This window comes from Emydura macquarii, unplaced genomic scaffold (genome assembly GCF_026122565.2).
Source record: "Emydura macquarii macquarii isolate MOO-44397 ecotype Brisbane River unplaced genomic scaffold, CSIRO-AGI_Emac_v2 contig_499, whole genome shotgun sequence".
Lineage (NCBI taxonomy): Eukaryota > Metazoa > Chordata > Testudines > Chelidae > Emydura > Emydura macquarii.
The window spans coordinates 14,841,423-14,866,036 of NW_027130636.1; the positions used below are offsets into that span (position 1 = coordinate 14,841,423).

The window sequence follows — 24,614 nt, forward strand, 5'->3', positions numbered from 1 at the left end:
GGCTGAAATCTTCACAGATCCATTTGACTCCAGGAGCTGATGCTTTAAGGAAAACAATAATTATCATGAGACTCATGACAAAATCATGAGAGTTGGCAACATTGTACAAACCCCCAGCAGCTGATCTGCTTAGCAACACAGTTCACTATGTAAACATCAACTCAACCCGTTGCTCTCTTCACTGGCTCTCCATTGAATAGAGGGCCCAGTTCAAAGCCTCGATCCTGATATTGAAAGCCACCCACTGGTTTGGCCCTAGCTCTTCGAAGAATGCTTTTCTTTCCGTGACCATTACCTCCCAGGACAGCTATTGTACTGGAATAATGAAATAGTTGATCAGTAGAGGAAGGCTCATAATCATGCAAGACAGATCGAGTAGGCAATGGAACACACTCACAGCAGAGATTAGAATGACCATGGACTTCACCATGTTTAGAACTAAATGCAAAACTCATCTCTTCCACTTTGCTTTCTCATCAGGCACGCCACACCCAATCAACAACACAGAACTATAAATTAATCAAGTCCATTCTCCTAAAGGCCAGGAAGGAGAGACTGTTAATGTTATTTCTAAGGTTAAATATGTGGTGTTCAGATGCAGTGGTGATGGTGACCACAGCAGTACCTGCATAGATATATTATTCTAGAACATTTGGTACACAGACCCCCTTCCCTCCCTCCCCAAATATACATTTCTCTTGAGAGCATAACAGAGGCATCCTCACGGAAACTTTCAGTCATGATAAGGTATAATAATACTTTGCCTTTATATAGCATCTTTCACCCAAGAATCTCAAAGCATTTATAAATATGAAGGAAGCCTGTACTGAGGTATGTAAGTATTATCATAGATAGGCAAAAGGGGGCACAAGACACCTCAGTCGCTTGCCCAGTTTGAAACGATAACACAGCTGGGCAGAACAGTGGCCCTATGTCATTTCTTGCTCATGCATGTATTGGCTAACCTACTGAGAGCCTGTGGTTTCATCTGAAAGCTCTTTTATTTCTCAGAGAGTCTGTGTTATTAATCTAGATCCACAATCTGCCTAGTGAGAAGTGCTAATTCTTTGACTGGAGAGCCAGAAGAATGACTAGAGTGGATCAAACCATTGGTGGTTAAGCACTGAGCATACTTTACCTATGGACACATTTGGTTAATTATTTTTGCTATTATTTTCCATCTTCACATGCCTCTGCGTTTCCTTATACACATGGTCCAGAAATAAGAGCAAGATCACCCTTTTTCTTGGCGTTTTGGCCAATTCGGGTGGCCTGAGGGTTGCAAATGCTTCCCCAAAGGTTTTTGAATTTGCTCAAAGTTCCATAGGCTGCCATGTTGGAGGGGGAAGGGAGCATGGTCTGACCATTTTAAGTTGTAGTCCCTGTAGTAGAAAGTGAGAGCATGGGCCTGAAGCCTAGCATAACAGGCCAAGGCATAAGGCTGAAGCTAAAATAATGGTCAAGTCTGTTATAAAGCCTAGTTAGCAGGACTCAGGCTGCGAACTTACGACCTCACAGAAACTGGCAAGAAGAAAGCTGATACTGCAAACACATATATTTCCAAAACATTACTAAAGTCTAAAAATATATATCAGAGACAGAAGGTACTAGGACCAAAGAGATAACAATGGCCACCTGACCCCCTGAAATGACATTTTAATGGATAGAAATGTCTTTTAATATGACAAATAGAGATGTTTTGCCTGAACCATCCAGTGCAAGGTAAGGGGTGGTATCAGACTATGTCAAGAGGGTGGCAACTACCTGCGTCAAAGGGGCAGAGCTAAACTTGTCTGTAACAGTGTATAAAAGAGGGTGTCAGAGGGCATGACATTGTCCGGCCTAGGGGATAACGGAGAATCCCGCTGTTAATTATGCCGGTCCATTGTAACAGAGCTCCCGTATTTGAAGTGTACTTGTGAGCTATAGATCGCTTCTCATTGTGCTTCAACTGCAATAAACCTGGCCCGAGTGCCTTCGTTGCTCAGCAGATCCGTAGTCATGTCGATCATTCGATCGTGAATGCCGTTTTGGCTACCTGCGCAGAGCTGGGACAGCACCTACAAGGGGGGCACATGCAACTGACAAACGCTGACAACAGTCCCTTACTAAATCAGTACAGCTGCTACCAGAGCCCCCTGGAGTATTGCTCCAGTTATGTGGTTGCAATGCCACTGAGGAGTGCCTAGGTCAAATTTTGTGAGTGGTGTTGCAGCTTGACACATGGGATTGCAATGCCACAGAAATTAGGCCTGTCTATCTGGATGGAGGAGCTGCTGGGCTAAAGGGTGTTGCGAGATGGTGCACAGGGAGTCTGTTCCTGCGTGGTGATGTGCAGAGGAGGCCACTGAGAATTTAACTCCTGTTGGCATCAGCTCATATACTGTGTGAGTAACAGAAAGGCAAGACTCCCTAGCCAAGGGAGACCTGGGGCCTCTGCTGAAGAAGGGGGAAACAAGCATGGACAAGAACTTAGCAGATCCAAGTTCAATTCCATGCCTTACTACAGCCTTTCTGCGTGACCTTGGGAAACTTACTCTCTGTGTCTCTGTTCCCCATCTGTAGAATTAGGATAATGGCACTTCCCTATTTCAGAGAGGTGTTGTGAGGATAAATACATTTAAGATGGGAAGTGCTCAGATATTCCAGTAATGCTGCCAGAGAAGTACCTAAGATAGATAGACTGTCACTCACTGTATCTAGGAAAGAAACCACACATCCTGAAAAACCTCTAACTGGTACAAAATTCAACAAGACTTCACACCATGAACACATCACTTCAGCTCTCTGTGGCTCACCCTTGATCACAGAGCTCAGTTCAAGACGTGTTGCGACATTCAAAGTCTCCCATGGGACTCGGGCTGGCCTTAGAATCCTCCTTTCCCATGACAGCTGTATTCCACTGTAACAATAAACGTGTCCACCAATAGGAGGAGGTGCAGCAGTGTGGGAGACAGAACTTTCACAAGAAGCTCTTAGATTCAGTCCTGCATGATGTAAGAATGACCACAAAGCTCACTCTGCTCAGAATATTGCTTCACATTGCATTCCCACAAAGGGTTACTCTGTCCCATGCCTGCACACCACACCCACTCAACACACAAAACTGCAAACCAGTCAAACCATGTTTTCTCCTCTCTAGGATGGAAGGAGAAGAAAGAGACTCTTGTTATTATTCTATTTTTAAATACTTTGTAGGTGTTCAGACTCTATGGTGAATGAAGCCATATAAATATTTAGACTGAAATATTATTCCAGACTATTAGCCACACAGGCCCCTAACATGTACTGTAATACTCACTATGGTGGAGGCGCTGTCTGCACTGATTATTACAGTATCTCTCTTGAGACCTTAACAGGGCATCTTTGGTGGCATTTTCCCTATAGATACATAACACTATAAAGTCACCCTTTGCCGTTTTTCTATCACAGCAGCAGCTATGGTCTAATGATGCTGACAAATTACAGTCCAGCCTGTTAGCAGGGTTAGAACTTTGCTGTTAATGTAATGATTACAAGAGGAGTCTTTTTACTATGGCAGCAGCATCAGTGGTGGTCAGTGAGGGAGAGTGAGCATCCTAATTGCTGCAATGCTCTCCATGAGGTCCTGGGGCAAGGTTTGTGTATAGTTCTGCTTTCTCTGCTTATACATGTACGTTACTGCATGAACCATTGCTACATACACAGGATTCTAAATCAAGCAATCCCAAGAAATCTGTCGCGCGGCTGTTAGGTTGGACCAGCAGGAGTAAAGTTTTCTCAGCAGCTCCAGTGTGGCACATGGGCAATATCTAAAAATGATGCATAAGTCATATCCACTGAAGTGCTATTTTCTTAAGGAATATTATCATGTTTTGCCACTGAACAAACAGCAACACTACTGCTCTGAGGCACTTGTTCTGCATTTTATTAATTGTTCTTAGCCCCTTGCCCCTCGACTTGCCAAGGCCCAAAGGTGGGACACAATGTTTGACAAAGACCCAAAATGAGACTAACACAAATAATTAATGAAGGAAACTGAAAATGCTGCGGGATTCCTTCCCTTAGTGCAAAGGACTCTTTCTATAGCCTCGTTTTCATGATTCTTTATTTCTCCTGTAAATAATTTTCAACAATAAGAATGAAGGGGCAGATCATAAGGTGGCTGGCCCCTTTAAGGGCACTTAGCGCCCAGTCTATTCATGACAGGCTTCTTTAAGGACATTGACTACACCTTGGCCCACCTGGAAGAAATGAACTGCCTTTGTGGCTGATTGGCAGTTGACTGGTAATGAGCTCCTGGATCTGATGAGAGGCTATCAGAGCACAGATGCTGCTAAAGAGAGAGGAGACTTCTAAGAAGAGTCGATGCTAGGGAAAGGCATTTAGGGAAGAATATCCTAAGTAGCTGTTGATGGCATAGCCTTTGAGGAGCTGTGTGCTACCAGGGAGCCCTAGAAGCTGCTGTATCAGCCACAAACTGATCGAAGGTGGCAGAAGGAGCTGGAGCCTCCAGAGAGAAAGCACTGGAAGGAGTTGCTCTGTGGAAGGGGCCTGCAGGCAGATGAAGGCAGGAAGTGGCTCAGGGAAACAGCAGTATGTTTGAAGAAGCAGAATTTCGCTGCTGAATACAGGCTCCCTGGGCTCGAACCCAGAGTAGAGGGAGTGCTTGTGTTCACCCACTGACCTTCAAGGAAGAAGATGTGAAAGTGTACCTGTTAGGAGGGCAAGGCGGACAAAGGCCCTTGAACCCAGAGTGGGGCTGAAGGCCTGAGATAAGGTCAAAAGATGTCTGTTCTGTGGGACTCTATTACTCCAGAAGTAGTTGGGACTATAAACAACCTTGCCCAGGGGCCTGAATTGTGAGAAGAGACAAACCACTGCCGGCTTGGAGGAACTGCTGCTAAGAGTCAAAGAGGCTGCTGTGCTGTGCCTGGCCAGGAGGGAGTGCTTGAGCGGGGGAGTGACCCCTTCTCAGCACATCCTGTTTATGTGGAGCTTTGGGATTTACACGTGTGCCGTCTGAGGGCTGCTTGTGAGGTATGTGTTTGTGTACATAGGGATAGAGCAGAGATACAGGCATTTAGATGAAAATACTGGAAACTTCTCCTCCATAGATTCTTGATGTCTTTCCAGGCAAGGATGCTTCCCTTAGATATTTCTGTTGAGAGCTTTGCCAATTTCAACTGGCAAAGCTATATGAGTGAGCATCTATCCCTTTGTGTGTTCTTGAAGTGTCTAATTTCTCCTGGGCATGGCTTTTACACAGGCCTGTAGGACTAGGAATTCAATATTTCAGGCCTCTCCGTCTCTCTTTACCAAAACGGAGGGTATACCTTTAGGGCATTTGAATTCCCTGTAAACATAAGTCCCGTTTCTTTGGCACTTCAAATACTTACTGCTATTCTCGCCTTTGAATAATTATGGACATGCTTATATAATTTCTCTGTAAAAGTCACACTTGACAAGTGGTTAACCTCAATTTTATAGGGGGCTGGATGGCTCAAGGGCTTGATAAACTTACTGTCACAACATGAGATTCTGAATTTGCTAATTCTACTGCAGGTCACCAGTTCAACTGCAAAACCAGGCCAAGAGTAGTTACCATCTATAGTATGTGACTGTGATCTCAGTGCAGCTTCTGGTGATGTCTGCAGCACAGCTGATGCCCTTGTTGGCAGGCTCAGCAGAGAGGCCAAGGACAGGGGTGAGAGTCACTAGCGCCATTCTAACCGTGGTCTCTTCAGAAAAGTGGTGAAGACCATCAATAGGGGAGCTTTCACTTCCACTGCCTGTATTGTTTGTTCTGTGGATGCTGAGTTTCAGTTTCCAGGGCTGTCAAGTTAGCTTGTCCATGAACTTTAGATTCCCTCCTTAAAACTTTCATTAGAAAGATGTGTGGTGAGACAGAGTTGACAACCTGCAATGGGAGCAGAAGTTTCCTGTAAATCCTCTGCTGGTGACTGACTCTGCGATGCTCTTCACTGCCTTAGTAGCTGGGTGTCTGGGTTTGGCTGAGTGGGGCACGCGGTTGGGTGACATGCTCTGGTTCCTCTCTCCTCGTGTATCAAACCTACAAGACCACAATTTACAGCAGCTGCCAGGCTATTCTAACCTGCACCAAGGCTGCTGTTGAGAGAGGGGCAGAGAATCAGGATGTTTTAATCAGCTCCCTGGAAGCCCCTCTTTGATGCTGAGTTCAGTGGAAACTGGATGCTGCAGATAATCTGCCCTTTCATCTCTACTGAGCCTGTCTTTATAGGGGCTGATCTTGTTTCCATGAAGTCAGTGGTAAAGTCTCAATTGGTTTCAGTGAGAGCAGGATCAGACCCTAAGTAGGATTACCATGCAGACGGCACTAGGGCCTATAGATGCCAGGAAGGCATCTCTTAAAATCAAGGCTCTTTTTTCCCCCTCTGCCCCCCACCTCTTTTAATTTCAGACTCTGAATGTCCTCTTACTCTTTATTGTACATAGATTTCAAGGAAGTTGATATCTGGGAGATTAATGGCTTGTTGAAGAACAGTCAGGATTTAGTTTGTCATCAAAAGATCCATAAAGTAAGGATGCAAAAAGTATTATGGAAACAGAGTGTGGCCCCTCAGTTTTAAAGTTTGAATACTGAGTTGCATGCACTCCCTGCATCTGGAGCCTTATCTCTTTCCCATTAAAGCCGGAGCTTGTGGAACATATGGAATGTTGACAGGAGTCATTATTTACACTGCAAATAAATTGGATTCTACATGATGTAATTTAGATTAAAGCACTGCTCTTGTACACTAGCTGGCTTTATTTTTTTCCATGCTAGTTCTGCATGTGCCTTGAACGTCATTGGGAACACATGAGCAGCAATCAGGAACATTTCTTTTGGAATGATCAGATATCCCTCGTGATCCAATGTGAAGCATTGCCTGGAAAATGATTAATTTCTATACAAATCTGCTCTGTCCGTGCAGAGCCACAGGCAACTCATTCCTTCAGACTTCCTCATGCTTCTCTCCAGAGACTGCTGCTTTTGGGATCCTGAGAGCTGTAACCTATTGTCCCACCAGAGAGGCAAATTGTTCCATTTAGGTACTAGCTTGTGTTGATGACTGTACAGAGCTGCAAAGCCTTCAGGGGAGCCTGGGGAAAGATTGTACTTTGAACAGTGAGATTCATAGGATGCAGTCTTTTAGAGTCCATCATTTCTGAAAGGCCTTTTCACTAGTGCTTCTGGACTTCTCCACAAAATCTAAGCAAAAGGCATCCCTGATGGTTCTGCATAGAAGCCATTATTTCACAGATACCATGGGCATGATTTTTAAGCAAGGTAGGCATGCAATACACAGTTACTGTCTGTGATTCCTTAAACCCAGTAACTGCATTTGCAAATGGCCTCAGATAACAATTTGCCCAGGCAACTGCTGGATTGGCATATTTAGACAAAGTCAACTGAAAATCAAGTGCTCAGATATTTCACATTTAGCTTGTGTAGGAATCAGCTCCTTTAAGACTCTTTTTCCTTTTTAAAGAAAGTCCAGAATATACATTAAGGATCTCAGCCCAATGAATGTTCTGGTGTCCTCAGCAAAACATTCCCTTCCTCACACTTCTGTGCAATGTGTTGTCCACAAGTTGTTTGCTGCTATCCTCTGGAAGCAGATGCGTTTCAATGGTGTGTGTGTATATAAAATAGAATTAAAAGTTAAAGGAGTCATCCAAATATACAGGACCTAGTCCCTTGGCTCTGGCCGCTTGCTGATTACTCATGAGTCATAGCTACCAAGCAGCATCTACTCCTTACAACAGCTGGGTTGATCTGGACTCTTTCCACTAGGTGGAGTAGCAGAGCTTATCTTCCATATTGGTAGAACTAGCCACAAATTTTTCAGTGGAACAGTTTTCTGTCCAAAAAAGCAGCTTTGTCAAAATAAAAGCATGTTGCAAGAACATGTTAATTTCACCAAGGTTTTTGACTGGGAGGGACAGAGGAGTGAAAAGAAACCATAGAATTAAACAAATTAGTTCAAGCAATGTTGAACACCATGGCAATAGGGTAAAATCATTTAGTTTAGCCCTTGTTTCCATTAATTGCATTTTGATTCTAATATATTAAATATTACTTTGTTTTTCATTATCAAAATGAAACACGGAAGCGGTTTTTTAAAATGTTTTTTGATGGTCACAAATCAACTTTTTTGTGACTTATTCTCTGAAAAACTTCATCCTGTTCCATGCAGAACAAAAACAATTTTGTTCTGTGGGAATTTCCCCCAGAACAGGAATTCTGGTTTCTCACCAATCTGTATATTGCCATTATTTCCATATTAAAGAGGGAATCCTCACTCAACTATTCAAATGATGAGACATTACACTTTCACACAAGCCGAAACTACAATTCCATCCTCTTTCCCCAAACTCTGCCCTCAACTGCAGCGCCTTGTAACAGTGAATACTTTACTTAGCCAATACCTAATTGAAATCAGAGTGGGGTTAAGTTCAGTTACATTTCCAGCTAGCACAGATTCAAAAAGGTGGTGTCACACTGTCTGAAGAAGTTCATGATCATGGGTGCTAAACTCAGGGCAAGCTGTTACGAAGCAGGGCAGAGACCCCAAAATGGTGATTAGATTCTGTAATTAGATTTCATCAACCCAATAACAGGTGTGTGCTCCCAAAATACTATAAACAGTCTTACCATGGAGTCTCACACAGTCCCCAGGGGCATTCTAATCTATCCTGCCACCCAGACAAGATGGACTTAGTGATAGATGGTTGCTATACACCAGAGATTACAAACTATTCAGGTTATTCCCAGTCCCAAAGGACCAGTTGCTTACCCCAAGTCTATTTGTACCTTTAGATCTCATACCAAAGACAATACTTGTAGCCAATCCTATAGTAAAGTATCTAAGGATTTATTAACTAAGAAAATAAATGAGTTATTACAAGGTGAAAGCATGCAATCATATACACATGAGTTAGTCTATGGTTTTAAAAGGTGCCAGAGTTGTAGCAATCTGTCATCTCTGAATGTCTTTTAGGGCTAAGCCAGGTTGAGCCTGGGGACTTCAGCTTCTGTATCATAGCTCCAGCCCTGTAAGAGTCCAAACAGCAAAAGAGACGAGAATTTCTCGTCAGCTATTTTTATTTCATTCGTCCAGAATTCAAGGTGATGGGATGAGCCCTTTTGCACATAGCTTCTTTATGGATGCAAGGAAGCTATTAATGATCTTTGTATTCTGATGTCCTATAATGGCCCATCTAGTTTGAGAGGCCTTCTTCATGGCCAGGAGATGAGCTCTCCTGACTGGGTTCACAGTTCCAGAGCCAATTTTTTTAGTTACAAAGCAAAAACTTAAATATTGCCTTATGGCAGGTGATAAGGAACTGATAAATGAGATTAATGCAGGCAGCCACTTACAAGCATTTCATAAAGTCTAAATACATTGTTATAAGTCCAATACCCATTTCAACCATAATAAACACACAGGAGAAACAGTCTGGTTTGCAGCAATGAATTTGTCAATGCTCAGCTGAAGCCTAAAGCCTGGGCAAGAGCTGGCATCTTGTCTGCCAGTGTAACAGGTGGGTTGATACAAGTTTTACAGCCCCCGTTATACCCTCTTTTACTCCATTTTTCTTGCCAAATTGTATTTATATTTCTAATGTTAATCATTATGTGCTTCCATGTTGGAGGGGCTGTGATATGCCCCCAAAGATCCTGGAAAATATATTCCTTGTTTGCGCTTTTCTGTTCTATTTCATTTCAATCGTGCCATCACTACCTGGGAACTTCACAGGTGTCACTATTGCAAACCATGGCTACTCAGATCTTCAGAGCACCCAGCAAAATATTCCTGATCTAAAAACCAGATGCCTACCACCTATGCTAAGGAAGAATCTCTCTTAGGGGCTGTACTGTCGTGAGTTTATGCCATACAGCTGAGCAGTTCTGATCCCATCCAAGATCGGGGGCAGAGTGCACATACAGTTGACCAGTTCATTACCGTACTTCTTTTTGGTGTACAGGGCTAGTATGCCAATCCCTATTCTGGAGCAACAAACTTGTCAATCATCCTGCAGTAACATAAGCCACAATTCTCATGCAAAGGGAAAGTTCTGGTATTTTGGAATAGGAAATGTTGACTTTCTCATGTGGAAAGTGTTTGATTTATGTACTTAAATGGCTTTTAAACAAGTTTTGCACTTGTAGATAGGGTGCCCATTAGAAAGAAGCCTGAACCAAAGCTCCTGATCTGAAATCTCCAACTTCATGCATCCAACAAAGTGGGTTTCTGCCCACGAAAGCTTATGCCCAAATAAATTTGTTAGTCTTTAAGGTACCACAGAACTGTCACTGTTTGTCTAAAAACAGACTGACATGCCTACCCCTCTGGAAATTCAGGTGTGCTTATGCCTAGTGCCACCGCTGATGATTGACTGTCTCTTTATTACACCAAACTGGACACCATAAACTCCAAAGGATCTATAAATGGGTACGCACATCATAAAGATGTAAAAATAGAAAGTTACTGCCACTGACTAGAGGAAGGCTGTGTATTTCTCAGTGCATAATTAAAGGCTGCAAGTGTTAGTGGGGTATTATAAATATTCAGTATCCCATTCAGTGTCATCAGTAGCTACAGAGATGGAAGAATGAATGTTCTGTTTCGGACACTCAGCAAAATAAATGTAAAAGCTGTAACGTTTCCCATCATTAATGTAAATTCTCCGCTACAGAGGTAAGAGCAAGAAAGTGTCTCTGGGATTATTTGTGAATGACTCTCACTTTCAACAGAACACTTCTTGTGTGTGACATGATATTAAAACAAGTAGACCTAATTTTGTAAGCCCTCTGCATGTGGAATTTCCAGTGAATTTAATAGGAGTTTCCCTCAAAGGTCTATAGGACTAAACTCCTTATGAGAACATTCCAGTCTTCGTGCAGGTGTCCTTCTGGAATACAAATGTTGTTCCCATATTGGAGTAACAACTGGAATATTATTCTTTCTGGCTTTTGAGGAGGCAGGTTGATAAAATGGGCGGTGAGATTGACAGATGTTGCAATTAAAGCAATTATTTGTATCATTCACTTGGAATGGGTTGGTGGGTAGGACAGTGGAGTGAATTTCAGGGAACCTGGATTCAAATCCCAGCTAGTCAGACTCTGACCTTAGATAAGTCTCTTTATCTTACATGTGGCTCAGTTCCCATCTGTAAAATAGGAATAGTTCTTCCCTAACTCTCAGGGGTGTGGATAAAACACTAGAAAGGGGAGAAAATAAGCATTTCAATTAAGTTGAAAATAAGTGTTTTATTTTTTTAACTTCTAAACTAGAGTTAACTTAGTTATTTGGACACTGAAGAGCCTACTAAACTCCAGCAGCATTTTCCTAGAAATAAAATCTGGCCAAATAAAAACTTTAGACTGAAACCATGTCTACCAATGCTCACCCTGAAAATACTGTTTTTTAAAATATAATACAAAAAATTAGTCTTAAATGTAATACTGCTTTGTGCCCTGATCCAGTGCTCTTCTAAGTCAGTGGGTGATTTTTCCATTGACTTGCTTGAGCATTAATCAGGCTTTACAACAAAATATGAACTAGAATTAAAATTCAAATGAAGGTTTCTGAAGGGATTTCACTGTCATAAGCATGTCAATAATGTGCAACATAATAATGGCTGTGACTGTGTCCTTTATAAAAAAATCTGTCTGATTTCGTTAAAGATAATGTGAACTGTGGCTTTCTAGGGAATTAAGTGGTTAAATGGAATCAGCTGTCAGCCTCATGCCTTTTTAACACCACCTGAAGCATATTATTATTCCCAGCAAAGCTCAGCATGTTGGATCTTATTGCTTAATTATGTGTCACAAGTTCCATTATGTTGCCAGTTGTCAAGTCCTATTTTACTGATAATGCTTGCTTTACAGTTCAGAAGTCCAAAGGGAGATGCACTGGGCTTGTTGAAGGAGTATCTTAACTTAGGCAAGTCCATAAGTTAAAATAAATCATTTCTTCTAATGTCTGAGAAACAATTTTTCTGTTCAGACTAATACTTTGCACAAATACCCTCCCGCTTCTTTTAAATGTGTGATACCAATGTACAGCAGCTTGCTAAATGTTAATGCCCATCAAGGCTATTAGGTTCATGAAAAATAGAACTGGAAGCATCACTTCTAAGAGGCTTAGAAGGTTGTTTAGTGCAGTGTTGACTGACTCTCCACTGACTGAGATTATTTTCAACTTTACCTTAATGATATTTGTGAAGCTCTGATTAGGTGCCCTTCTGTTTTGCTTTATCAGAGGATATGATATCTTCCTCTAGTCTCAAGTGTGAAACTCAGTTTTAATACTTCAGTGACTTATGAAAAGGGCAACTCAGTCAGACATTTTGTGACCTTTGCTTCAGGAGAATGTCATCCCTGAAGATAATCATGACCATACCATTTTTTTGTGTGTGCGTTTCTTGCAGGGATAGTTTCCTCCCTGTTTGAAAAGCAACCATGACTAGCAGTATTGGTCTTTACGATACTGGCCATACCTTTTTGAAGTTTGTCTTTGTAATGGTAGGTTATTAAGGTGCATGGTAAGGGGGACCCAGGTATAGAAACTGGAAAGTGGAATGATTTTGATTTTAGCACTTATTTTGGGATAGCACCTAGTAGCCAACCAGGTGGGGACCCTGTTGTTCTATTTGGGTTCTGGGAAGTGGGCGGACATGAGTCCACCCACTACTAAAGGCCCCTCCCCCAGCCTAAGGGGAGGAGTCACAAGACCTGGGACTCAACTGAATACGGGGGACAGCTAATGAAAAAACAGGAATGGGCATGGGGATCAAAGGGTCAGACAGAGGGAACCAGAAGAGGACACCGAGCAGAGAACCCCAGATAGTGCCCACTGATCCTTGAAGATGTCTAAGGAGCAAGCAGATGCTGCCCAGAGGAACTCTGCCTGGATATGTGAATGGATAGCGGAATGGAAATAGGCCCCACAGTCGCAGAGCACCCCCTCAGTCAACCTCCTCTCCCTAGACTTGTAGATGGCAACTTTGGCCAGTGCTAGGAGGTTGATGAGGAGGTCCCACGAATTTGTGGGGCAACAGATGGGGTGTGCATAAAGGAACAGATGTGGAGAGAAATGCAGCCAGAACCTCAGCAAAAGGTTCTGGAGAAGCTGGAACAGGGGCTTCAGCCGGGTTCACTTGAGGTAAACATGAGCCAGGGTCTCCCTTGCGCCGCAGAAGGGGCAGGTGTCGGGGCAAGGGGTGAACCGCACCAAGTACATGCCCGTGCTCACTGCTCCCTGGAGGAGCCACCAGCTGATGTCCCCAGTGCACCGCGTGGTCAGGGTGGCATAGAGGCTGGCCCACCGGGGTTCTTCACCCTCTACAGGTGGTATAAGGTCCCACCACTTGGTGTCTGGGTGGGACACAAGGATGAGAGTGTGGAGCACGAGTGCGTACAGATGGTCCATCAGCATGGTTTGGAAACGGATCAGCTGCAAGTCTTGCAGCTGGCTCGGTGCATGGGGAGGAGGTGACTGGGGAGGGCTTGCAGGGCTGGGGTCTGATGAAAAGGTCCGGAGGGTTAGGAATGAGGGGTGGGTGGGGAGTGCCCTATTGCAGGACCTGCTCAAGGTAAACCCAAGCAGTGGGAGGCAAGGCTGCTCTCACCTCCTGGAGTAAGCGCCGGGGGAGAGGAGCCCTGTTGTACTAGGCACTGTACAAAGAAAATGACAGCCCTTGTTCCAAAGAGCTTACAGTTTAAAATTTGAGTCTCAACCAATAGTTGAGACAAACAAGTGTGACCAGGTGTGGGGTTAGAGGGAGGCAGGGTACCCAATAGGCTGTGTCTAGCTCTTAGTCAGTTGTTCCGTAGTAGTGTCACCAGGGCTCCAGGAGTGATTATCATCATTCTTTAGAACATTTTGGATGGTATTTATCAGATCACCCCAAAAGCTTGGGGAAAGGGGGACCTTGTATGAGCTTTTTCTATTACAAGCATAAGATGCAGCTTGCAAAAATGCAGCTCATAAAACAGATTCTAGCATCTGACCTTCACTTCTATTCGCTGCTTTCCCTGTTTGCAGAGGGATTCAGGCTGACACTTATTTTCTGTTAAGAAATCAGTCTCTCTAAACTTAATCTCTGGATTGGTTCGTCTGGTTTAGAGGCTGACCTGTGGAGTGGACCCCACCCTTTCTTGGAGCACCCTTGAGATGTGACTTTTTTTTCTTTTTCTTTTGTTTTCTTTCGTTTTTGTTTATGGCAGCTGAGAGCCAATGTACGTGAGATGGAACAGTGTAGAAAAAGTTCCTAGAGCGTGCAGCTGCTGAGCTATGGCTCTTGGACAATTTAAGGAAAAGGTGAAAAGCTCATCTTGGGCAATGCTCTTCAGTTATTGTTATTGTTTATGAGATTCTTAACTCTCTCCAGTTTACTGGGCCAGTTAATTAATATAACATAGCACCTTAAAATGCTAGAGCCTTTAATCCCAAGAATTCCCAAAGAGTTTTTTGCATAATTCTATGTACACAGGGATTACTCCAGCAGTCATCCATAGGGTGGACATGGTGGCTGTTTAATAGTAACATTGCAGACAGTTCAGAACAGGAAACGAAGAAATACTGTACCACGTCCCACAGCGGAGGGGGAAAAACAATGCAGAATGTAATTACCCAAACTAAAATTTAGCCAGAATGTCAAGTTTAACACTAATCCCATACTGAATGTTTACACTGAATCTCAAACTCAAACCTGGAGTCAGGACTTTCACAAACCTGAGCCCATGCTCATGAAAGTACAGAGTATGCTTATGAATCAAGACTTACTATCAGAGCAGGGAAACCCATAAACCTCTGTCCTCCACCATCTTTCCTTTCTTTAACAAAATACAGTGTGCCTCCCGCAAGACTCCTGAGGGCGTTGGGGGTGTCCCAAAATTGTTGGAAGGAAAGTTGTTGGTATTTGGCCAAGATCCACAAAGGTACTTGGGCATCCTACATCTCCATTTCAGCTCCACTGTGATCCACAGAACTCCTGCTGAACACCTTATGCTCCTAAACTCACTTGGTGCCTAGGGGAACCTTTTACCCTGAAAACTTGGCATCTATATTTCTGCCTTGGGGCATGTCTGCTGCTGCCCCCTTTATGCATCCAATGCCTATCTCCCACTTAAGCCCCACCGCAATCCATGAACTGGGGGAGGATTGGCTTTTGTCCACCTGATTCGAATGTGGGGCCCTTTCTGTTAGGTGCACTCAGAGGCTGTCTACCAGACTGGATCCCATTCAAAATCAGGCGGTGCCCAACTTTTAACCTTGTGTTAGAGCACTCACCTATGGGGTGGGAGACCCTGGTTCAAGTCTGCCCTCTCTGGTGGGGTGAGGAAGAATTTGAGCAGAGGGGTATTCCACTCTGAGTTTTCTAACCACTGAGATATGAGAGATTCTGATGTGGAGCTCCCTCAGTGTCACATGTTGAAAGTGTTCTGCTGTGGATAATAATGAAAGTGATTGAAGCAGGGGGATTGGATTCTGGATCTCCCACCTCTCAGGGGTGCCTTAATGACTGGATTACAGAGTCTCTCTCTCTCTGTGTGGCCCAATGACTATTTAAGTGCTTATCCACAGTGGAATAGTCAGTAGGCCAGAGAGAGAGTGACTCTGTAGTCCCACAGTTAGGGTTAGGTTTTGCAACTCTAAACTCTAAGTCCCTGTGTTGAGGTAGGCCTATGTGCCCACCCCTGTGTGATTCAGAAAGATGATAAACTTTTTCATTGGATACAAAAGGAAAAAAGTGGCTTGAGCTGCCAAGCCTGGAGAGAAGAGGTAGTGGCTGTGACCTGTTAGGAGGCATAGCAGTCAGTTCCACCTCCAAAGTGGAGTTAGCTATAAAAAAAAAAGTGGAGGTTGGCAGGGGGTAGTGAGAGAAATGTTTCTGAACTGCTGGGGTTTCCTTTTGAGGTCTCCAATACAAGCACTGACCCTGCATTGCTTGGGAGGTCTAAGATCTAGACAAAGAGCTGCTCCAGAGAAAATGAGCCAACAACAAAAGGTAGAATTCAGTTTAACCAAACAACCCAACTCCCCACAATTAACATGCTGGGAGTTATCTGTGTGTAAACGAGAACCATTATGTTTCTACTGTACACAGTGACAAAACTTTTATCTTGCATAAAAGCAAACTGAAACGGTTAATGAAGATGGCCCAAAGTTAATCCGATCAGGCTGTCTTACACAGTAACTTTTTAAAGTAAATATCTATAGTCTTCAGATTGTTCTAGCTCAAATAGCAGGAGCTTGTGTTCTCCCTGGAACAGAAGGCCCTGGACTCTAGTCCCAGCCCATAAGGTGTGTAATATTGTACAGTAATGTGCTATCTGAAAACAGATAAATACCCAGCCACTGAATTTAAAAGCCTGTGAAACATGATAAGCTTTGCTAGTTGAGGGAAGTATGTAATAAACTGGCTTTGCACGTATAAATTATATTCCTTTCAGTTGCTGATATACAGTGCAGATGTGGGACCTAGGATTACGAGCAGCTCCAGGGTTTCTCTTTTTATAAAAAAAAGGGAAGAAAATGACAGTAACTTTCACTAGAGGAAACTAGTGATAGAAGATAGGTATTAACTATCACACCATCTTCTTAATTTGGTTTCTAGAACAGTAATCTGGAAAGCACACTGAATACATTTGCACGCTAGCTTTATATAATAAATATCCCTGGTTAATAGCACAAAATATAACTTACAAACCACTTACAGATATATCAAAGAGTGCGCTAGATTTTTTTTTCCCTAACCAAGGGAAGCTTGGAAGAATAATAAGCTCATAAACTAAATCAAAAAGGCAAATTTAATGGGATTAATTTTGATTGAAGAGACTGGCTATGATATGTTTTATAAGAAAATTGTAAACAGCTGAGATAATCTATACTGTTCCTATATAGGCCACAAATGACAATTATGTTATCTTAGTCTTCCTCTCCGCATAAATGCACAGTCTTATGATATGGGAGAAATAAAAAGGAGCATGATATAGGATATGCACCCAAACCTCCCCATGGACAGCCCCTGATTATGTGTCTGGAAAACATGCTATTAATTTTAACATTAATTCAGCTGTCTCAGTCATTTTCAGATGTTACTTTTTGACTCTATGGAACGGAATATCCTATCTCTCTATATGGAATACTTAAGGGTTCTTCAGGTCAGAGGACTGGGCTACAGATAGACTATGTTAGGGTGATGTGGTAGCTGCACCATACTTAATTCTGTTACAGAAGTTTAGTTTTAGCAAGAGCTTTATTTAAACTCTCTTATTTTTTACTTTTTTGAACTTTTCATGACGTCTTGATGGAAAAATGAATTGATACAACAAATAAGCTTAAATCACTCCTTTAGGCAACTTTTCACTTGAGTGTCTCTTAATTCTTTGTACCTCTATGCCAAGGAATTTAATTTTTTTTTTTCCAATTTAAAATACTCTGGGACCAAGAATCCTTGTGAGGTATACTCTTCACCAAGAAGAATGATATCAGGTCCTAAAAATTCAAGTTATGAGGAATATTTAATCCAGACAGTTTTATTGTCTTTTGAAATAACAAATCTTTGAAGTGACTTAAATAAAGATATAAACTAAGAACAAGGATTACCACAAATTCTTTGGATTTGTGAATTGCCCAGCTATGCAAACATGGCCCTAGATACCTTTCCATGGAAGGGGAAAAAAATTGTTGCTATGGCCAGACTTTTCCACAATGTGGATTAGATTTAAAAAAAATAAAAATAAAAACAGAGCTTTGCCCTCCTGTAGACACCAGAATAACTGTTCAGACTTTCAAAAGAATCTGGCATTTTGAGCATTCAAACTGTCTAAAAATATGGCCATAAATGTCACAAAGGAAGGTGTTGAGCACTACTGGAAAGACGTTCTTTGTCACAAGTATGCCAGCAGCAATGCCATCTGTGCATAACCCCAAACACCCTGACATTGCCCCAAACTGTGGAACTTTGTGCATGATTCTGAACAGCCCTGTAAGAGGGTTCATGGGTGTCCAGGCGGATTGTGGAAATAGAGGTCAAACTCCCAGAATTCATCCAGATTCTGGAAATTTCTAGAAACTTATTGCTCCTGCTTCCATGGCGGCAGTGGCACCATGGCAGCAGAACTGATGACTTCACCGTGCAAGGAGGAGGCAGGATTTGGAAAGGGGCTACCAAAATGATGGTCACTTGCTGTGTGGCATAGAGCCAAGGTCTTTAGGGGCTCCAGATGCGACTTCATGCAAGGAATGTTAAGAGCAGAGCTGGAATGCTGCCATTGTGTGGACCCTCCAGCTGCCCACCGTTTGACAGGATCTCCATAGGGCATAGCTTCTTCAGACACTGGGTGTGAGTCGCATCTTTGCCCTCTCAAAACTTAAAGAAAACAGATTTCTCAGGCAAGAAATGTTGTGGGTTTTAGTTCCATATTGTTAGCCAAAGTTCCTAGGTATTAAACAAAAATACTTCTAGAACTTCTTTTCTTAAATGACTGGTATATGTAAAATTTTAAGTTTTTTTTTTTAATATATACCTATTAATGACCCACATGTCCTAATCATGCAGTAATACAAGTCAAGTGAACAATACATTGATGGGGTTACTTTATTTCACAGCAACATCTGGTTTTTAAATGGTGTGTGTAATTACACAGTTCTGAACTCTTGGTATGGCTTGTGTATGTACAAAGGATTTTTTTTTTAAACTTGTATCCGCTTGACTTGTTCTGAGCTATGGTAAAATTTTGTGCAATAGAAGCAAAACGATAGTTTAGGATGGAAAAGTACAAAGTCTCGTAATGGGAGCAGAAAAACTGCTGCCTTGTTTATCTGGCCTAGGTTATGCTTTTAGGATTGCTGCTCCTCAAATAAAATACTTGAGTATTTTTTCTCTATTCCATTTTATTGGGGTTTGGATTAGGCTGTAGATTCTGTAAACTTCCTTGTGTAAGACTAATCGAAGTCACTGAGCATTGGTGCTCATAAAAGGTGCTGGATTTATGCTCTGGAAAACAGTCCTCTGTCTACAGAACAAGTGTTACATGGCTGGTATTGGTGCAAGCTGCCCTACACAAGTCTATCAATATTCTGAAATGGCGTGATCACATGTAGGGGTTGGGATAGGATTTCAGGTTCCATCTTTGCCCTTCAGTACTTGATCTGCTCATAAAGGTAACAGATAGTGCTGGTTATGGTTTTGACATAATACACATTTATCCATGACATAATGGATTGAGCATCAATGCACTTCAAACTGATCTCTGTAGAATTGTAAAACGGTAACTGTTCGTTTATTCCTAAAACAGTGACGCCACCCTTAGATCTACTGAACTCTTCCTCAACTACAGAGCCCATAAGAGTAAGGGTGGGAGGAATAAAGACTACTGTTTGGTACTAACTTTACACTGAGTCTTACAGCTCTCTGATTAGAGGAGACTGACAATTTGTGGGCTTGGTTGTCAGTGACTGAGTTCTAGATCTAGCCCTAGGTTTTGTGGAACCTGTGCAAAGTAAAATGTGTGGGAGCCTAGACCTCAGAAACCACTATGGGAAGAAGGTCAGCAGATAAAAGATCCATATGTTTTGAGATACTTCTGTACCGCGGGACTCTGCCAACCAGCAGCAAGGTGATTTGGATGTTTTGGACCCCAGGAGGTGGGGCTAGTTAGACCAGTGTGTTCTTCACTAGAAGAGCCAGCAAGCTTAATGTTCTGTGATGGTGGTGGGACAGGATATTGAAATGTCAGACTGAAATGTTAGGCTCTGTGTGGCTGCATAGCATATCTAATGCCAGCCTTGGAGAGCATTGTCTTCTCCTGTGTCTCCTTCTAACAACAACTAATAATCTTTGAGATTTCTAGACAAAAAGTGCTATATAAAGTTCCATACTACAAGGTATCAGCTTTATTTTCCCATCTATAAGATAATGAAGCACAGAGCAATAAAGAAACTTGCCCAAGATTACACAGTGAGTCGGTGGCAGAGCTGGGATCTAAAGCCATGTCCCCTAGACTAAATGACACTACCTCCCATTCTCAAGAGAATTTTTTTCTTCTTTCACCTTCTTCCGTGTTATGTGTCTGTGGGAGAAATAGGCATTGCACAATAATACAGAAATAAATACCACCATTAAAGTTCTCTCTACTTTAGCCCCTTAGAGGAAGAATGGTCCTGTGATTAGAGGCCCTAGCTTTAGACTCTGAGACCTAAGTTCAGTTCCCTGTTTTGCTACAGACTTCCTGGGTGACCTTAGCCAAGTCACTTAGTCCTAGTCTATGCTACAGTGTTAGATCAACATAATCAGCCTCACATTGGCCTAACTGTTTAAGCATCTACACTAAAATTTCACTCATGCCAATGTAGGTTGCTCATACACTGACTGATTCTATGCTTCTTGTGGAGGTGGAGTTCAATGTCAATATAGTTAGGTCAATGCAGTGTCAGTGTAGACACTGTATTACTTATATCAATTGTTGCTGGCATTCAGAAACGGTCCCATAATGCCCTCACTGATGGTTCAATTGGTGCAAGCTCTCCTGGTGAGGACACATACCACCGACACAAGGAGCAAAGTGTAGACCACACAAGTGATGCTATTATTATGGCAGCTATATGTCTACCTAAGTTAGGCTGACTTAATTTTGTAGTGTAGACATGCCCTTAGACTCTAAGTTCCCCAGCTATGAAATGGAGATAATAGCATTTCCCTCCCACAAGTGTGCTGTGAGGCTAAATGTATGAAAGATTGTGTGGTGACCTGATATCCTAGTAATAGGGACCATCTAAATACTTCTGATGAAAAGCAAAGTTTAAAAATGGGATACACATCCTGTCCATATATGGATGGTGTTGTGCACCAGTCTGGCTCCCTTCCCCCTTAGAGCTCTCTGTTCAGTGTCTGAACCGATGTAGGTAAGAGTCAATTCAACTTGACAAAACATGTCAGAGCAAGTGGAATATACCCTTAGCCCGCTTTCCCAGTGGGGACACAAATGTCCTTTCACTAAGTGGAAAGTTGTTTTGCTGGTGAATAGAGGCTTTTAGATCTGATGAAGTTACATGACTTGCTTTATACATGTGGAGACTTTCCATGGCACTGCTCAGGACCCTAAAAGTGATGTATTTGAGTAAGTGATGTATTTGACTATCCAGTACAGAAAGCTTTCTATGGTGCCCTTTGGGAGTCAACTTTCTTTGCAAGCCCGACATTATTTTCCCTCAGTGTTTGGGTCTCTGATATGAAACAGTCTTTTGTGAGCAACTTGGACTGTTCTATACTCAGATTGAAACTGAGTTTGTTTAGTATTTGAGTACTATATCTGGATGGTAAAGCATGTAGGTTGAAGGATAGCATGGTCACTAATAGCCATTCTAGCTACTATATTGATTGTGTTTATTCTTTCCATGCCCAAATAGTTAATCACCAATAAAGAGAACCAGATCTAGCCACTCTGGGCCCTGGCTAGCAAGTCTGTGTAAAGGGATAGTTAAAACACCAGTTAAACACTTCTTTCATTCATCTCTAAATAGGCAGAACCAGTCTGATCTTAATGGTTGAAGAGAAATAGAGAGATATTGTAGTAGCATGTGTTCTAAGAGAATGCAGCAACCATTCAAGTCACACTTTGCCACAGAAAAATGATACCACTCCAGCTGCTGTACAACCGCTATCTCTTGTTCTCTGAAAAACATAATTTTCAGACAAGTGCTCTAAGTAGAGGGAACCTGTACATTAAAAGGTGCTTGTATGAAGAACCTATCCAAATCAGAAATTAAAAGGAGTAGAGGAGAAACTCCCAGCAGCAGACAAATGCAGATTTTTTTTCTTTGTGAAATATTTGTTTAGACCTTCTTTTAAGTAATCTCAGATTTGGCTTTGATTGCCTAGGATGTCATTTAATATTTACATTCAGGGCGCAAGCATAATTTTTTCGGGCCCAGTACAAACTTGTCCCACACACGTACCACAATCCCTCATCCCATACATACAATTTCATGAGCCATGACATTTTTTTTCCTCATGGTAATGGGGGTTGCAGCTTGGGCTGGGCTGCCCAGGGCCTCCGGGTTCCAGTAAAATGTATCCTTCCTCCCCCCCCCTGTGGGGGCCCTGTTTACATTGCAATATAAATCTATTTAGACACTAAAATATACAGTCTTTACCAAACATGGTTGGGTTTTGTTCCTTTATTTTATGTAATGTGCTTGAGAGAAATTCATATAAATAGGCATTTGTCCTGTGGTTTCACTACAGTACTACTACTTATTTGTCATAGGGAATATCTTCTCCAAATGGACATATCAAAAGAATATGGAACACTAGCTCATTTTCCTGGGTGCAAGTAACATAATCTTACTAGGACTCAGCTGCAGCTAAATGCTGTAATTAGTTTTGACTCTTTTATACTGTACTCCATGTAGCACTAGCAACGTCTTGGCACCAAAACCATTTAGATGGATAGCTAGTGAGATTGGATCTGACTTCTGAGGAATATTTGCCCTGTTTTCCATGGCCTATTCCTAAAAAGCATTAGTAAAAACTCTCAATCTTCAAACCAAATGCCCCAAAATGATGCAGTTGGGTACCATATGGAAGGTATTTAAATTCATAGATTAAAATTATCTGTGCACTGGTTAAACTCAAAGAACAGCTGTGAAAATGAAAAACAGATTAATAATTGGATTTACTGTCTCTGGGAATGAAAGCCGACAGTTTTAACTTACCAGTGCACAAAAGTTCATGCATGATTTTGATTGGAAATACAATTTAGACAATTTGGGTTTTAATGAGCTGACTTGAGGGGTGACCTTTCCAGACTGTCTGTCTAGAGATGAGATGAAAGGTGGCCCTAGCAGAGCATGCTTATAGCGCACTGTTTGGAGGCAAGCCATAGAAACATGCACTGCAGCTGTCCATGCTCTAGTGGTTTTATGATTACAGGCAGTGGTAGACACCTAGAAATGAGAAAAAGCTCTTACCTTGTGCAAAGAGCTCATTTTCAAGGAGCCAGGACTCTGTGCAAGGGTACTAATTGCACTTGGCTCCCCTCTGCTGGGGACATGGTTTAACAGCAGAGCTGAGTGGACCCTGGTAAGGCTCCATCTACCCAACACCATAATAAAGCAGCTGCATTAAACTGGGTTAGATGATGGTGCCTTCAAGTGGAACAAGGCAAGCAGCTCCCTTGGGACTGGAGGCAGACCTGCCAAGAGACTTGAACTGCGAAATTTGATGGATGGGTGATGTGGCCAAAGGACTAGTACTTGTGGGACCATCTACTGCCAAAGTTACTGGAAGATGGGTATATCTGTTCTGTTCAAGTTTGATTGTGTTTCCTTCCCCAAATCTAGACTGCCTTGTCTATACACAGTCTAAATTATTGTGTTTGGGGACGTTCTGCCTGTTTGTCACCCAGAGAGGATGTGTCTGGTTTTCCCAGGTGTCTGAGTAACAGCTTAAACTAGTTTTAGCTTTTTGTCAAGAGTCACCCTAGATACGCTGAACTTGACCTTTTTTGCTGACAAAGCCCTTCTGCCATGTGGTTAATGGTACCTGTGGCAGAACATCTGAGGTGAGAGGAATCAGAAGAAGCAGCCCCTACAGAGGCCTAATCTAAAAGGCAGTGAGCCACTTCTCCATGTGGTTGTAAACAAGACCTTGCTCACTGGAAAATTAAGCCCTTTTATAGTTGAAAAGAATTGTTAGAACTCACTTGATGTCACCTTGAAATGAGACTATTATCCAACCGTAGAAAACTAATGTACTGCTCCATGGGCAAGAGATGTCCATACAGAACTGGAGAGTCCAAAGTGACCTACAAAATAATGATTGAGTGACTAAATTCTGTAGAAATGGAGCTTATTTGTATTCATCTGTTAGATCAAGAATATATGCAAAAAGTTTGTTGGATCAGAGAAAGCTTCTGAGTTTAAAACTCACAGTAATTGCAGTTATTGTAATATGGGATATGCTTTATGACTCTCCTTTACACACATCCCTTAGGGATCTCATGGGGAACACACACAACCACAGAAGGAAAAATGAACCTCCTTTTCAATTAGACAAAAGATGTGCCCAAACTAAAACTTTGGGTCAGGACACTCCCAACCTGAGGAACTTCAGATCAAGCCCAACTTTATAAAGATGGGAGCCAACTTCAAAGGGCAAACCCAAACACTCCATGAACTGGGGTAAAAGGCATAAAAACAATGCATGAACCTATTTCTGCTAGAACATAAGTATTTTATATCACTTAAATTCCTTAACAGTAGAATGTCTTCAGTTGAGGTTATTAAAGCCACAATTAGCTACTTGTCTCATAAGGCAAAAGGTTCCAGTTGGAGAGGACTCTGCATACAAAGGCCAGGTGGCTGTTTCGAATGAAGTAACTAATTTTCATGGTTCAACTGACCTTAAAGTAGCTGGTCTTTTATTTATTTAACTTGTGTTTCTTTCCAAATTGTAGTTTTTGCCAGGGATAACCAGACTGAACTTTGAGACATACAGACAGTGTCACATTGAGGATTGTAGTTGCATAACAAACCATTGTACAGCATGAAACCCATCTAGATTTCTCAGTCTAGTTTGTGTGGCTGAGGAAT

At 42.2% G+C, this 24,614-nt stretch overlaps 1 long non-coding RNA gene across 1 annotated transcript in view; it reads left to right on the forward strand.

Annotated features, from left to right (window-relative positions):
• The first annotated feature begins 4,518 nt into the window (after nucleotides 1–4,518).
• LOC137147006 (uncharacterized) overlaps nucleotides 4,519–24,614 on the forward strand; it is a 45,924-nt gene continuing 25,828 nt past the window's right edge. Inside the window, exon 1 of the long non-coding RNA XR_010918128.1 lies at nucleotides 4,519–5,019. This is a non-coding gene — a long non-coding RNA (uncharacterized lncRNA). The remainder of the gene's footprint in view (nucleotides 5,020–24,614) is intronic.